Genomic DNA, 16,919 nt, shown 5'->3' with positions numbered 1-16,919 from the left:
TTATCTCATGAAGAATAAATTCACTTTTGTCTCATCAACAGGTTATTTTGGTGATATTTATAGTGAAGCAGTCATTGGCAATGTTGGAGGCCTGTTGAGAGCTAATTAAGACCTCAGACTTCTGTAGCCCAAGGTCCTCAATCTGGAAATAGAGTAATCCTCTGAGACTCCTGGAGCTTTCAACTCAGGGGTATTGCATTGGGTCCAACCTCCTATTTCTACCTTTTTTTTTTTTTCCTTTTCCTTCAGCTCCCCAAATACTGACTGTATTTTGTCTTCTAGGAATAGAAGACAAAAGTCCTTGTAAAGGAACTTTTTGATTATCTAATCCAATTTGTAAACCTCCTATTCTTGCTAGAAATCTGCCTTATTACTGCAATATTATGATTTATAAGAAATATATATTTGCTCAAACAGATGACCAAATATATTTTCCTGTATATTTGGTCTTTGCCCACAGTTCCTGGTTCACAGTTCCAAAAATCCTCGCAATTTCCTGAGTGATAAAAGCAGTAAGAGTATATTTTGTTATAATATTTGGTCTCTTGTCCTCAGTTCCTGAAATCACGTCAGAGCCATAAAGATGAAATGGGTGTCTTGTTATTCATAATAAATCCCTTCCTACCACAACTGGGTTTATGTTAATGAGGTGACTTTTGGAAAGCACCTAAGGATGGGGGCTGGTTGCCAGAGGAATCAACCAAAAATAAAGGGTTGGAACTTTCAGTTCCACCACTTGATTTCCAGAAAGGGGAGAAGGGTTGGAGATTGAATCAATCACCAATAGTCAATGATTTAATCAATCAGGGCTATGTAATGAAGTCTCCATAACAACCTAAAAGGAGAGGGTTCAGAGAGCTTCTAGGTTGGGGAAACAAAATGTTTCCAAGTACCACAGTGATGGGCCCAAACTCCATGAGGACAGAAGCTCCTGTGTTTGGGACCTCACACTATGTATCTCTTCATCTGGCTGTTGATTTGTGTCCTTTAATAGCCTTTGTAATAAACCAGTAATCTAGTGAGTAAATGGGTTTCCTGAGTTCTGTGAGCCGCTCTAGCAAATCAGTTGAAGAGAACAAAATCCCAAATATCCAATTATCTGCATTTTTTGTTGCTATAAAAATTTATCCAGAAGAAACTAAGATTCCAAAATTGCTTCCTTGAGAGAGTAATTGGCCAAGGCAAAAGAGAACTGTGAAAAACTTAAAACTATCTCTCATTTAGTTGCCTTTAAATCACAACTCACACTTCAAGGTCTTTATCCTACTATTCCTCTTCCTCGATCCTATGCTCCTCAATTTCCATCTGACCCTATTTCTCTCTACTCTGCTCTCCTTCCCTTCTGTTCAGTCAGAAACCTCCCCAAACTCAATTATTTCTTAAAGTTAAACCTCCTTGAGAATGGGAAAAATCCCTTGAGATTGCTTTTAAGCCCTGGTCTTCCTTTGAGTTGAGAGCCATTGTCAAAGACTTTCCAAAGCCCATACAGGATAAAAAAACAACTTGCAGAGAAATTTAGAATTGGTTTAAGAATGTATAATTCAGGAGTCTCAGATCTATACCAATTAGTTCATATGTTAGTGGGAACATTAGCTGAAAAAGGCAGAATGGGAAGATTCTGAGGGTGACTTAAAAGATCCCAAATTTCATAGGAAAGCAGAGGGATTTAAAAAAGTGATAGATGTTAGACAAGGTCTTTTGGAGGCTATTCCCAAAATCTTTCATGTGAAAATTAATGGGCACTATTCTAGTCCTGTAAGCAAAGGAAGTACGAGTTCAGAGACTTTAGGGATAGGCTCTTCAACAGTCTTAGGCAGCATGCAAGACTGAAACAGGTGTAACCTTTGTTGTCTCTTTACTTTTTATAAGTGGCCTTAAGTCAAAAATAAAAGATTTAATATACAAGCAAAAACTAGGATGGAAAATAGCCCCATTGTCAGACCTTCAGTACCTTACTGAACATTTTGAAAAAGTCTTTGAACAAAAACAGAATAAGAATCAAAATGAATTGATGACCTTACAGATAAACAACCAGATGCTCCTTCCTCAGTCACTAACACTGGAGGAGAGAGTCTTGTGATAAAGATATTTAAAGAGATAAATACAGTAGACAGAAAAGATGTTGGAAAAAGATTTGTCTGGTTATAACTAAGAATCTAAAGGCAAAAATGAAGCAAGTGATCAATGAAGGTACTCTAGGGAGCAATCAAGCACTCAATTTCCTTTACTCTCTCTTTCTTTTTTTTTTGTGAGGAAGATCAGCCTTGAGCTAACATCTGCCAACCCTCCTCTTTTTGCTGAGGAAGACTGGCCCTGGGCTAACATCGTGCCCATCTTCCTCCACTTTATACTGGACGCTGCCACAGCATGGCCTGACAAGCGGTGCATCGGTACGCGCCCAGGATCCGAACCCTGGGCTGCCACAGCGAAGCGCGCACACTTAACCACTATGCCATGGGGCCGGCCCCTCCTTTACTCTCACAAGGAAAAATTTCTTATATATCAAAGGACAGCCTTAAGATTTTTTGATTGATACAGGCATATTGTAGGTGGAATAATATCCCCACAAAGATGTCCATAGTTAGTTCCTTTGCCATGTTATGTTACATGGTAAATAAGGACTTCACAGATTATGGGGTAAGGACTTTGAGATGCGGACATTACTCTGGATTATCCGGGTGGGCTTGATAAATCACATAAACTTCTAAAGACAGAACTTTCTCTGGCTGGAAGCAGAGGAGAGATAAAACAGAAGGGGAATACAGAGAAATCTGAAATGTGAGGAGGACTCAGTCTTCCTTACTGGCTTTGAAGATAGAAGCAGGAGGCCATGAGCCAAGGAATTCTGATGGCTTCTAGGAGCTTGAGAATGACTTTTGGCTGACAGCCAGCAAGAAAACAGGGACCACAACTCCTACAACAAAATAGAACTGAATTCGGCAAACGACCTGAATAAGCTTGGAGGAAGATTCATCCCCTGAGGCTCCAGAAAGGAATACAGCCCTGCCAACATCTTGATTTTGGCCTTATAAAACTGGAAGCAGATAACCAGTTGGGTCACACCGTGCCCCGACTTCTGACTTACAAAACTGTGAGGTAATAAATGGCTGTTGTTTTAAGCCACTAAATTTGTGGTAATTTGTTATAGCAGCAATAGAAAGCTAATACAGGGCACTAAAACATCATCCCTAAGGCCTCCTGCTGTTATATAATCTTCCCCTCAGAGTCAAGGAACTGTCCTCTGGGTATGTATCTCTAATCACCTTGAGAGTTTCCCCATGTCCCAGCTCATAGCTGTCACTCTTGGACCTTTAAACAAAGAACATGCTTTCCTCTTTCATGACACCAGTCCTACTGACTTGATAGGGAGGAATTTACAGTGCAAATGGAACTGCCAGGTTAAAGGTTCTTCTGAAAGTTTCTTCCTGGAAATCCCTGACGACTCTGCTGTTTCCTCTACTAGTAATGAAGTCATAGGTAGTTTGGACATTGACTTATGGGTACCCTTCTGTCTTAATCAAGCCCAAATTGAAGCTCTTAAGAAGGCCAAAAGCCTAATAGAGAAAAGACCCATCATGCTTTGTACCAGTCCCTGTAACATTTGTATCTTCTCAGTAAAAAAATCCCAATCAGTGGGGTATATAAATAGTTGAAGACCTCAGATTCATAAATAGAATAGAGATTCTCTACTTCCCTGTTGTACCAATCCTGAATACTATTTTGTCTTTAGTGCCTCCTGAGGTTACCTATTTTACACTTGTAGACCTGTGTTTCACTTTTTTCTTGATAACAAAATAGTCAACACACATTTGCCTTTTCCTAAGAAAATCAATACTGTAGCTGGACTATTCCCCAGAAGTTTACTGAGACACTCCCCAACTTTTCACAAAAGTCCTCAACCAGGATATCAAACCCCTGATATTTCCCTGTGATTCTTCTTTTATGTAATATGTGGATGATTTTCTTGCATTCTAAAGATGAGTAGAACACGAAGATTGATTTCATCTATCTACCCACTCTTTTAGCTCAGGAAGGGCATAAGTTTTCCAAAGAAAAGTTCCAGTTTTTCCAAGTAATGTCCAGTCCCAGGGCATAACTTATCTCAAACAGGTAAATCCCTTATTCATGATAGACTACAAGCAGTTCACAAGTTTCCCAGGTCAACAGCTAAGAGACAAATAAAAAGATTCCTGAGTTTCACTACCTACTGTGGGCAGTGGGTTAACAACTTTTCTGAAATTACTGAAACATTATAAAGACTTTACCAAGTCCTCAGTAATTGGACCTACACGTGAACAGGGTTCTGAGGATTAGCTCTTCAATAACCTCCAAGTCTGGGCTACCTAATTATCATAAACCTTTCTACCTATTTATACCTGAGAGATCCGGACAAGCCCCTGGTGTTCTAATTCAATTTCATCAAAATCATCAGAACCAATAGCTTACTGTAGTCTCTCTCCTGACTCAGTATCCACCATGTCTAAGGGCAATAGCCACAGGAGCTAAACTAATGGAGGCTTCTGCCAGCTTGGTTTTGAGTCTTCTTTCCACTTGATGGTTCCTCATTCCGTATAATCTTTGTTGCTCGCTGAAAATACACAGCATTTCTCAACACTTGGGCTTATCTCCTACGAAATCCCATTTCTTTCTCCATCACACATCTCCATTCATTGTTGAAATACTTTAAATCTTGCTACTCTTCTTTCTTTACCTGAAGAATGTAATGATCGTCTAACCTCTGCTTGCTAACTCTCCATGCACTGAGTAGATTTCTGAGGAACTCTTTTAGAAAATTTCGACTTAATCTTGTGTATTGATGGGTCACATCTTAAGACTATATCTAGCGAATATCAGGTAAGTTATGTAATGCCCTTTGTCAAAGGCAAAATCTGCCTAGATGGCAGAACTCCTTGAGGTCACCAGAGCTTGCTGACTAGCTATGGATATAAAGGAGCACAAATCTTAATAGTAAGTACAGTTTTGGGTTGTCCATAACTTTGTAATGCTTTGGAAGCAAAGATGGTTCTTCACCCGAGAAGAAACTCCAATTGATAATGGTCAGCATATTAAAGAACTTTTGGGTGCTCTAATGCTTCCTAAGGAGGTGGCTATTTTAAAAGAAGGAGCTCATTTAAAATTGGATACCATGGAGGCTAAAGGAAATGCCCTGACTGATCATTACGCCAGACAGGCAGGATCACAAATCTCTTTACCCTCATGATATGCCAAGAGCCTAAATCTTTGGAGAATTTCAAAGAGGCTCTTATAAAATGCCAGCTATTGGCTTCAGAGTTAGAATGTAAGCACCAGGAAAAATATAGATGCAAACTGTATGAGGATAACTTTTGATGCTCTTAGGATATCTGCCTCGTAATATTAGAAGACATCAAATGGAACTTTGCAAAAATTTTAGAGGAAATTACCCACCACAGCAAGGATGAATCAACTGCTCTACTTAATCAACATGGATGGGGCAATTTTACTAAAATTGCTGAGGGTGTGTCTGATTCAGATATCATCTGTCACCAGCATAATTCGAATAAAACTATAAAGGTGGAGCATAGACAAGGATCAAAACCTCAGGACTCCTTGGCACACCTCCAAATGGACTTTACAAACTACCCCCAATGGGGTTTTTTTAACCACTCTATTGAGGTATGATTGACATACACAAAGCTGTACATATTTAATGCATACAATTTGATGAGTTTGGAGATAAGTAAACACCAGTGAAACCATCACAACAATCTATGTCATAAACATATTCATCACCTCCCAAAAGTTTCCTCCTGCTCTATTTATTTATATATTTATTTGTGATAAGAATGCATAACATAAGATCTACTCTCTTAGTAAATTTTTAAGTATACATACAATATTGTTAGCTATAGGCATTATATTGTACAGCAAATCTCTAGGATTTATTCATCTCCTGTAACTGAAGCTTTGTACCTTTGACCAACATCCTTCCATTTTCCCCTCCCCCAAGCCCTTGGTAATCACCATTCTACTCTCTGCTTCTGTAAATGTGACTATATTCAATTCCTCATGTAAGTGGGACTTTGTAGTATTTGTTTTTTTGAGTCTGGCTTATTTTACTTAGCATAATGTCCTCTAGATTCATTTCTGTTGTTGAAGGTGGCAGGATTTTCTTTTTTTTGAGGCAGAATAATATGCCATTGTATGCACATACCACATTTCCTTTATCTATTCATCTATCAGTGAACATTTAGGTTGCTTCCTTGTCTTGGCTATTGTGAATAATGCTGCAATGAATATTGGAATGTAGATATCTTTTTGAGATTTTGAATTCAACTCCTTTGAATATACACCCAAAAGTAGGATTGCTGGATCATATGGTAGTTCTATTTTTCAATCTTTTGAGACTCTCCATACTGTTTTCCATAGTGGCTGCACCAATTTACATTCCCATCAACAGTGTACAAGTGTTCCCTTTTCTCCACATCTTCATCAATTACCTTTTGATTTTTTGAAAATAGCCATCCTAACAGGTGTGAGGTGGTATCTCATTGTGGTTTTGATTTGCATTTCCCTGATGATTAGTGACGTTGAGTACGTTTTCATATACCTGTTAGCCACTTGTATGTCTTCTCTGGAGAAACATCTATTCAGGTCCTTTGCCCACTTTTAAAATCTGGTTATTTGATTTTTTACTATTAAGTTGTAGGAGTTTCTTATATATTTTGGATATTAACCCTTATCTTAGTCAATTTGAGCTGGTATAATAAAAATAGCATAGATTGAGTGGCTTAAATGACAGAAATTTATTTCTCACAGATCTGGAGGCTGCAGTGTCTGAGATTAAGATGTCTATTTTGTGTGTGTGTGAGGAACATCAGCCCTGAGCTAACATTCGATGCCAATTCTCCTCTCTTTTGTGGAGGAAGATTGGCCCTGGGCTAACATCTGTGCCCATCTTCCTCTACTTTATATGGGATGCCGCCACAGCATGGCTTGACAAGTGGTGCGACGGTGCGTGCCCGGATCCGAACCTGCGAACCCCGGGCCGCTGAAGCAGAGCACGCACACTTAACTGCTGCACCACTGGGCCGGCCTCTAGGGCTCTCTTCTTGGTTGCAAACTGCCACCTTCTCATTGTATCCTCACAGGATAGACAATAGAGAGAATGGAATCGAGCTCTCTTGCGTCTGTTTTATAAGGACACTAATGCCATTCATGAAGCCTCCACTCTCATGATCTAATTACCTTTCAAAGTTCCTGCCTCCTAATACCATCACGTTGGAGATTAGGTTTTGAAATACCAGTTTTGTGGGGATATAAACACTCAGGCTATAGCAACTACTTATCAGATATTTCGTTTGCAAGTATTTTCTCCCATTCTGAATGTTGTCTTTCACTTTGTTGATTGTTTCCTTTGCTGTGCAGAAGCTTTTCAGTTGGATGTAATCCCATCTGTCAATTTTTGCTTTTGTTGCCTTTGCTTTTAGTGTTATATCCAAGAAATTATTGTCAAGGCCAATGTCAAGAAGATTTTTGCCTGTGTTTTCTCCTAGGAGTTTTATAGTTTCAGGCCTTATGTCTAAGTCTTTAATCCATTTTGAGGTGACTTTTGTGTATGGTGTAAGCTAAAGGCTCAATTTCATTCTTTTGCATGTGGAAATACAGTTTTCCCACCACCATTTATTGAACAGACTATCTTTTCCCCATTTTGTGTTCTTGGCTCCCTTACTGAAGATCAGTTGACCACATATACATGAGTCTATTTGGGGGCTCTCTATTTTGTTCCATTGGACCAACAGATTTTTAATATGTTCTGGTCATTGCTTATTCTTGGGATTTTGAAGCATTTTCTTGCTGGAGAGCTAGGCTCTAACAATGTCAAAAAATTACTTAATTTTGTGTTCTTAACCTAGGAAATTCCAATCTCTCTCTCTCATGACAAGAGTATTCATTTTACTGTGACTGTTGTTAAAAACTTTGCAAAGTCCTGCCACTTAAAAACTTTGCTGTGCACATTGCCCCCAATCGCTAGGAAAGGAAGAAAGAACAAACAGAACTCTAGAACTCAAATCAGCAAAACTTGCAAAGACTCAAAAACTTCTAAGGCCTAAGGTATTGCCACTGAGATCAACTCCTGGTATTCATTGACTCTCTCCCTATCTTCAAGAACAGGCTGACCCATATATCTAGAAATATCACCTGCAATTCTGGACTCCACCTACTAATAGCAGATACAGTCAAACATTGCAGGGGATTCAGGGAATACATGCAATATTATTATAAAGAGGTTTATGTGGCCTTTTCTGATATTCCGTCTAAACAACCTTTGAATGACTTAAAACCTGAGACCAGGTTTTCTAGAAAAAGCCCATCGAGTACTGCTCACAATTAGAACAGCAGGGAAATTCCAAGCTGTTGAGGCTTGGATTAATGTCTCTCAAATAAAGATGCACAAAATATCCTTCAATCACCAGAAGATGGTCCTTAGCAGAGATCTCAAGGTGAGGATTCTTTGCATCTCTCTAGAAGCAGACAATCTTCAGAAGAAGATAGTTTCAACACAACATCTTTGGACTGAGTAGACGAGTAGGTCATATATAGATAGCTTCCACCCAAGATCCACAGAATAAGACTGTAGATTGTGACGATTTAATCTGAATTATTTTGTTCTTTATTTTTCTAGACATTTTATTTCCTCTTTTGCTGAATTAAGGCTACCTTTAACTGTTATTTTAAGAACGCTATTCCTAATTTTAATGTTTGCATCCTTAGTCACTCCATTGTATGAATCCTATACATGGTTACAATTTACTAATAAACTAAAGCATACAACTAAAGCAATGGAAAGTACACTTTCCACTGGGAGCCAATTAGCTTCCCTTGGTACCAGTTCCTTATAATAAATCCACTGGTTTCCTGGGTAACTGCATTTGACTGCTAGCTAACATTATAGATTAAAAACCCCACAACAGGCCAGACAGTGAGAAATCTGAAACCCCATATCACACTCTACTTAGAAAAGGAGGCTCCTGTCTCCACTAAACAACAGTCAAGATCATTCAGTGATCTTTTGTTGGGCTTCCCTTTTGAAACTGAGCTTACACAGAAATAGAATTGAGAAGAGGCCAGGGTACAGATGGTATATATTTGAAGGCCAACTAACTTTCAAAGATCTTCAAAGAAAGACACAATATTTTTCTTTTGCTTTAGATGTACTTAAGAATCTTGACACTGCAAATGTCATTGCCTGGTACCGGGCTATTCTTTACAAGTGGTGTCACACTTTACGACACTATTTGACAATCCACTGGTGGTAGATTGTCCAAAAACAGATCCTCGACTGACTCCCAATGACTGGCATTGGGTTTGTGTGCAAAAGACTACTGATTTCTACCTGCAAACTGGACAGGGACTTGTTATATTGGTAATCTGATTCCTATCTTCACAATAGACTCTGCATCTCCCAGGGGCCATTTTGACCCATCAGTGTTCCCTTTTAGAAAAAGTTCACTGTGTGCTTTAAATTAGGCCCGGTGGAATAGGAAGAATCCCACATGCCATGGCTCACAGACTAGCACAAGAGCTAGAGAGTGCCACCAACAGAAGTGCCACTTGAGACATTCATGAAACTGGACAGGTGCTGGTTCAGAACAGAGCCTCTTAAGAAATAATATTAATCTCTTGAGAGGGAGTATGTGCTGTCTTAGGGTAGGAATGCTGTGCTTACATTCTTGCAGACCTCTTCGGTAGCTTCAATCTTACAAAGAAGATTTGGGAGAGAACAAACCATAAGATTGGCAATTTGGCTAATAAACCTCAATCTAGTATGTGGACTCTTTGGTTTGGGAGAAGATCTAGGCTATGTTTAATTTGGGCACCTTATCTCCTGGCTGACAAGTGAGTTATAAACTCTTATCATAATTCTTCCTTTAGTATTTCTTTGGTTGTAGTGTTCACATGTGTGGCCTCTAGATTTTTGAATATTGCTGAGCAACCACTGTGCCAGCAAATGATCATCCAACATAAAGAACAGGAAAACCTGACACTTGTGGAGGTTGAGACAACCATCCTTGGAAACATGATACACTATCATGACAACTCACATAGTGATGACAGTTTGGATTGATCACATCCCCAGATGTCAACGGACCCTCTCAGCCCAGGCTGAAGAATGACCACAGAGCACGATAGTGAGAACTGAAAACATTTACATGCATACTGCTTACACATAAACATACTACATAAACGTGACTATTATTTGGCTGTCTTCATTAACATGATGTTATTGTTCTTTGTCAACATGAATTTACTATTCCAGGAAACTCTTGTCTAGAAAAATAAAAGATGCAAATAACTTGATTGTTTGTTCCAGGGACTTCCTGAAAAACTCATTTAAATAAACATCAAACTGTTCAACTGTTCAACAGATAGCATCAAACAACTGTTTACTTCCCTAAACTCTTTGAAACTCATGTTTCAAAATCCTCACCTTGCTGTGTCCACCGGCACTAAATTGTAATGATCTGTACCAATCCCAGTCAAGCCCTGCGTTGAGTATCCATTTTAAACCAGACTCCCAATCCTCACAAATAGCCTGATTTTGCCAGCCCCAGTCTGAGATGCCACTACAAACTCTCTCAAGATTGTAGTCCCCCTTACTATGACAAGAATACACTCAGCTTCACGGTGTCCACAGGATTTATATATAGCAGTCCCCACTTAGCCACGATTTTGCTTTCCAGCAGTTTCAGCTAGCTGCAATCAACCGTGGTTCGAAAATATTAAATTGAAAATTCTAGAAATAAATCATTTATACGTTTTAAATTGTGCAACGTTCTGAGTAGCGTGGTGAAATATCCCACCGGTCCCACTCTGTCCCACCTGGAACATGAACCATCCCTTTGTCCAGCGTATCCACGCTGTATGCGCTACACATCCGTTAGTCACTTAGTAGCTGTCTTGGTTATTAGATCGACTGCACGGTATCACAGAGCTTATATTCAAGTGACCATTATGTTACTTAATAAAACACAAGAATAGTGATGCTGGCGATTCAGATATGCCAAAGAGAAGCGTAAAGTGTTTCCTTTAATTGAAAAGGTGAAAGTTCTCAATTTAAGAAGGAAAGAAAAAAATCATATGCTCAGGTTGCTAAGATCTACAATAAGAACGAATCTCTGATCTGTGAAATTTTGAAGAAGAAAAAAGAAATTCATGCTAGTTTTGCTGGCACACCTTGAATATGAATGCATAGGAAAAAATATAGCATATATAGGGTTCAGTACCATCCATAGTTTCAGGTATCCACTAGGGGTCTTGGACTCTATCCCTTTCAGATGAAGGGGGGACTACTATATATATATATATATATATATATATATATATATATATATATATATTATGTAGATACAAATATTCTTTTTATTTTTAGCCATATTAATAGGCTAAATGTTATCCCATTTTGATTTTAATTTGCACTTCTCTGACGACTATTGATGTTGAGACCCTTTTCATATGCTTATGAAACCCCGCAGCAATACAAAGTATAGGAGAAAAAAACCAACAAAACAATCTATAATCAAAAAATTGATAATGATGAAGTAAAATCAACAATAATATAGAATTAAAGACAAAGAAAGAATAGCAGCAAATGAATGCTGTAATTTACTAAAAGCTACACTGATGACACACTAAGAATAGTGCACAATTCTACTAGAAAATTTCAGGAATCTCAACTGTCTAAAGGGATGTGCCCAGTAGGACTTTACAACATTGTCAAGCACAGCGTGGCAGCCAGACTTCTCATCAGAATGCTGCATTAAAGCGTTTAGAAAACTCTCTAACAGAGTAATTTTGGTTTATGAATGGCATATATACATGAACTTTAATAACTCAATAGATTTCTGTATGGTGAGGAGGCCCTTCATATCAGTCCTTGGATCACACTTGGAAGATCACTGATCTAGGAGTTGGTTCCCAAAGGGAAAACCATTGAGATATTTTCTCAAAGGGCAGATTTATTAATGTGCTTTCCATATCTATGTACTAATAAAGCAGAATCCCAAAATGCTCACCTTAGAAAAAAATGTCCTAAGTTATCCAATAACAACATATGTTTAGAACGTATTAGCTATTTGTATCCTATATATACTAAGAATGACACAGTTTTATATTTAAGGTTTTTTTTTTCAAAAGTGTAACAAAGAAAATAATAATAACAAGTGTATTATCAGTTACGTATAAGTTCCTACTACCTAACAGACATTGGTAAGGTGTTGATCCATTCAGAAACATACCAGAACATACCTGCCAAAGTGAGCATTATGCTCTTGGGAGACTAGTTTTTCCAGAAAATTTAGTTGCTAAATGATTAGCAATATATTTGCACAAGAGAAATTTTTCTTTTACTCATTAAACAGCTCCCTTAACAGTGCTGCAAGCTCTACAGCTCGGTCTCTAACAAAGACCGCTAGGTATTATTTTAAATTTGCTTTAGAATTGTTAAAATTGTGGCAAACCAAAATTTTACTTAAAAGAAAAAGCAGTTCAACAACCATTTAAATAAACCATAACAAAAATACGCAGTAGTTTCTTAACGAGCTTCAATAGAGTTGTGTGAAGTGAACTGCCAAAGACATTTTCTTTCAGGAACCAGAAATAGACAGACACATAGGAGCCACACTCCCAGTCTCAGGCTCTGCCCCAGCTAGTGCTCCTGAAAGTCTGATATGAAATATCAAAGCAAAATGTGTTTTTATTATCCCCATGAGATAATCCCCAATATCAGCCTAGAATTACTCTTTGTAGCTCACTGAGGACTCAAGATCTCCCTATGAATAGTGTGCTTAAGTGTGCTGTTTATGACCAGAAAATAAACTTCGTTCTAAACCATCTAACCACTAAATTTGTAAATGCAAGAGAAAGGCAGTGTAGTTTTTTCTGAAACTGGGGTATTTTATAAGCTTCCCTGTGGCTCTCTAGCTAGAGGATGTAGGGAAACTTTGTTTTGTTTTGCTTTACAATCTGAAACATCTTTTGGAAATGTTTCTTTTTGGCTTCAGCAGACGTCTTAGCTTGACTATGGCACCACAGGTGCTCCTAGAGTGGGAGGACCTGTCTAAGAACTTAGCACCCTCTGCTTGCCTGTCCGGAGGGGATGTGGCCCTGCATGTCACGCTGATGGTGGACATGGAGAAGTTGAAGAAAATAAAGAAGGCAAATGAAGAGTTGAAATGCTTGGATGTCAGTCTGGCAGACGCAGACTGAATCTGGGAGACAAAAGAATCTGTGACCTCCTCTGCACGATGAGGGATAAGAGAGTGGTGACAGCTTTTTAAAGACAGGTATCCAATAGTCCTTGCATATCATGTTCTGCATCCTCAATATTGACTTGTTTAATGAGATGATGATCACATCTTAGGAAACCCAGAAAAGGTCAGAAGCTCATAGAAGACAGCCAAGACTAGGAGAGAAGAAACCATCTAAAAGAGCATTAGGTTTTGTTTGTTCATTTGTTTAACTATGCAAAAGCAAATTTACCATGCAGCTTATGAACTGAAGCTCCAGGCTGCCTCACCTGATGAGTGCTGAGAATTTCTGAAACTTATTGTGAGTTTTAGGTGAAGGAAAGAAGCCAGGTTACTGTCAGGATGCACTTCTCTGTTGGTATCTCTGGTAAATGCCCCCAGAGATCTCCAAAGAAAAGGACTTGAGCTATAGTAATTTTGGGCGTTTTTTTTTTTCCTCATTCTAAATAAATATCCACTGTTGTACCTAATATTGTCTTTGCATTTCTGTATTTCTTTCTTTCTTTCTTTTTTTTTTTTTTTTGGTTAAGGAAGATTTACCCTGAGCTAACATCCACTGCCCATCTTCCTCTTTTTGTATGTGAGCGGCCACCACAGCATGGCCACTAATAGGTGAGAGAGTAGGTCTGTGCCTGGGAACTGAACCTGAGCCTCCGAGGCAGAGCGCACTAAACTTAACAACTAGGCAACAGGGCTGGCTGATGTGTCTGTATTTCTTTATGGAGGATCTCCCAATATTGTGTAAGATTCAGGCCCAACAAAATCTGCATAGACCCTTGATTTTGTGGCTTGTTCACAATTTCAAACAGGCAGCTGGACTCTTTCTCGACACTTTAGAAATATGTATACTATGAACAGATGGTTTATGAAGCATCTGTAGTGTTTGCTACTCATGTCAGAGTGATTGCCTTAGAAAGACTGCTCTCAGAGACAAGGTCACTAACAGAGGAGCGGTTCTCCAACATGAGACTGCCTTCTAACAGTGTTGATTGCACAAATGCTGTTATTTAGTCTTCTTCCAAGACATAGCTATTAAGACACAAAAAAGAACCTGGTCATCATATATATTATGTAAGAGAAATGAGACACCACACTACAGGCAGCAGCTGGAGCCATCTAGGTCATTGACACTTGGATATATGGCTGAGGCCTTCGGGGCTGATGTGCAGAGATCACTGGCTCTCCACATTTATTGCTGTAGGGAGACCACACGGCAAAACTGATAAAGGAACTAATGTTGGAGAAACCAACAGACCTGTACCAATGAAGTATAAAGAAATGAGTCCAGAACTTAACAGAGTAATTAATTGGTAGCAAAATACAAATGATTTTGTATTCACTGAAGAATTGTGATAATTTTATTTTATTTTACTTATTGATCTTTTTTGGTGAGGAAGATTAGCCCTGAGCTAACATCCGATGCCAATCCTCCTCTTTTCGCTGAGGAAGGTTGGCCCTGGGCTAACATCCGTGCCCATCTTCCTCTAATTTGTATGGGATGCCACCACAGCATGGCTTGATAAGCGGTGTGTCAGTGCGCACCCGGGATCAGAACCGGCGAACCCCGGGCCCCCGAAGTGGAGCGCATGAACTTAACTGCTATGCCACTGGGCTGGCCCTGATAATTTTATTTTTAAGAACGTTTTTTAGTACCCAAAGGATTTCTTTCCAAGATAATTAGATGGAATTGTAATTGCTTTACTTGTGTAAACAGTTCAACTGTATAAACCAAATACTGCATTCTTGCTTTTCAACTTAAAATATTTTTTTCTTGCAAAAGTTAAGAAAACCACATTTATGTGTTTCTAGAGAATTTTGCGATATGGGAGTAGAGGGTGGGTGAGGTTTTTGTATGCTTTTTAAGATATAACAGTTATATTTAGTCCTTGCTGTTATTATAAGAATGGTGTTTTGAGTTTTAATTTATTCCAATATTACTAAATATGGAGAGTAATTTTTAATGCTTCTGAAAGCAAGAATTCCAAGTCCTAATGTACTTTGTCAACATTTTTTAGTAGTGTAAAATGTATTTCCTCTGACAGAGGATACAATAAGATAACAAAAATCCCCTTATTGTGGAGCTCATTCATTCATGCATTCAGCACTCAGTAGGAACTCAATAAACATTTGCTGAGTGAATGAAGTCTTTCAACTATCAGAAAATTCCTCCCACATATAAAGGGGATATATTTAAATGGCTCAATGATAATCAAACTTCAGAAATGACTAGTGCCTGCTTACCAGTGGGAAAATAATATCTAAGAGGAGCTTTTCAAACTATTGAGCATGTTTTTATTTGAGGAGGGTTTTTTAAATATATCTTTTTATTCCTCACTGCTAGCATAGTTGCAGACATGTGGTAGATGCTTAATGCTGAATCTGTTGGATTCAGGATTAAATTAGGCATTTTAAAGGTTAACCCATTCATCTGAAATTATACATAGTTTGTTTACATCTAGGTTGCCCATTTATTTGAATAATGATAAGGGAGTGTCAGCAATATATAGGTGTTATACCTGATGATTGCTAAGCATGAGACCCTCAGGGAAAATCCAAAAATAGGCTAGATGAGAAGTGGAGGAAATTTTGTAGTCTCAAGACTGACAACACTGCAGTAATTATATGGCCAAAGATAGTAAGTTTGGCCAGTAATAAGCACAGGCCAGTAAAAAGGACAAAGGAGGGAATTTGAGGTTGTGAAAAAAACACAAAAAGAGGATGATTAAGATATGGTGGGATGTGACGGTTTACTTGATGAAGCTAGAGCAATGGTATGTTGAAAAGTAATGAGATGTTTGGTTAGAAAATATGGGGATTATGGACCCCATTGATGAAGGGCCTTAGATGCCAAACTCAGGAATTTAGATGAGATGTCACAGGCAAGAGAAAGTGATTCTAAGAGACTGGCATGATGAAAGTAGTGTTTGAGAAAGATAAGCCTGGCAGCTGTGTGCAGGAGAGAATGACAGGTTCAGAGGCTAGAGACTTAGCATATAGCTCGGGGCTTCACAGTAATCCCAGTAAGGAGATGAAAGTCTGTTCTTGGAGCTTTCTAGGGAAAGGAAGAGGAAAATACAAATGCATGAAGTCGGGCAGAGACAGCATTGGATTGATTAGGGGCAGATTCAGGGTGTCAGGTAAAGGGTAGTGTCATTTGGCTGGGTTTAAGACTTATTTACATTTCAGATGTCACAGACTCCGTGGGACATGCCCTCTGATAAAGATGATGGGAAAGGATGAAATACTAAGATATAAATTGTAAACTTTGGGAACTACCAACATAAGTGTGATTGCTGAAACTGCAAGAATGGATAAATATAGAGAATACACAGAAAGAGAAGAGCAAAATATCAAAGTAAGCTTTGAATGACTTCACAGTATGAGCTAAGAAAAGAGGAGGACATGAGAAAGGGTGAAACTGTAGCTGAGGAAATAGGAATATCAAGTTTTAAGAGGAGAAGGAAGATTTCAAGGAAACGATGACCAACTGGGTCAACCGAAGCCAAGGACACCGAAAACAAAGTTGGAGATGTGAAAGCTCAAGGGGGACATCCATTCATCTGGGGGCATCTTTCTTTTTTTTAAAAGAAACTTTCTGATATTTTACCCTGAAAAATTTGAGCATGAATT

General features: G+C 38.6%; 1 long non-coding RNA gene across 1 annotated transcript in view; it reads right to left on the bottom strand.

The window, feature by feature from the left end:
• Nucleotides 1–16,919, bottom strand: part of LOC131396699 (uncharacterized) — a 216,544-nt gene that overhangs the window by 33,788 nt on the left and 165,837 nt on the right. The window lies entirely within an intron of this gene.

Source organism: Diceros bicornis, chromosome 3 (genome assembly GCF_020826845.1).
Source record: "Diceros bicornis minor isolate mBicDic1 chromosome 3, mDicBic1.mat.cur, whole genome shotgun sequence".
NCBI lineage: Eukaryota > Metazoa > Chordata > Mammalia > Perissodactyla > Rhinocerotidae > Diceros > Diceros bicornis.
The sequence above is the reverse complement of the archived record's forward strand: the minus strand, read 5'-3'. Positions and strand labels throughout refer to the sequence as shown.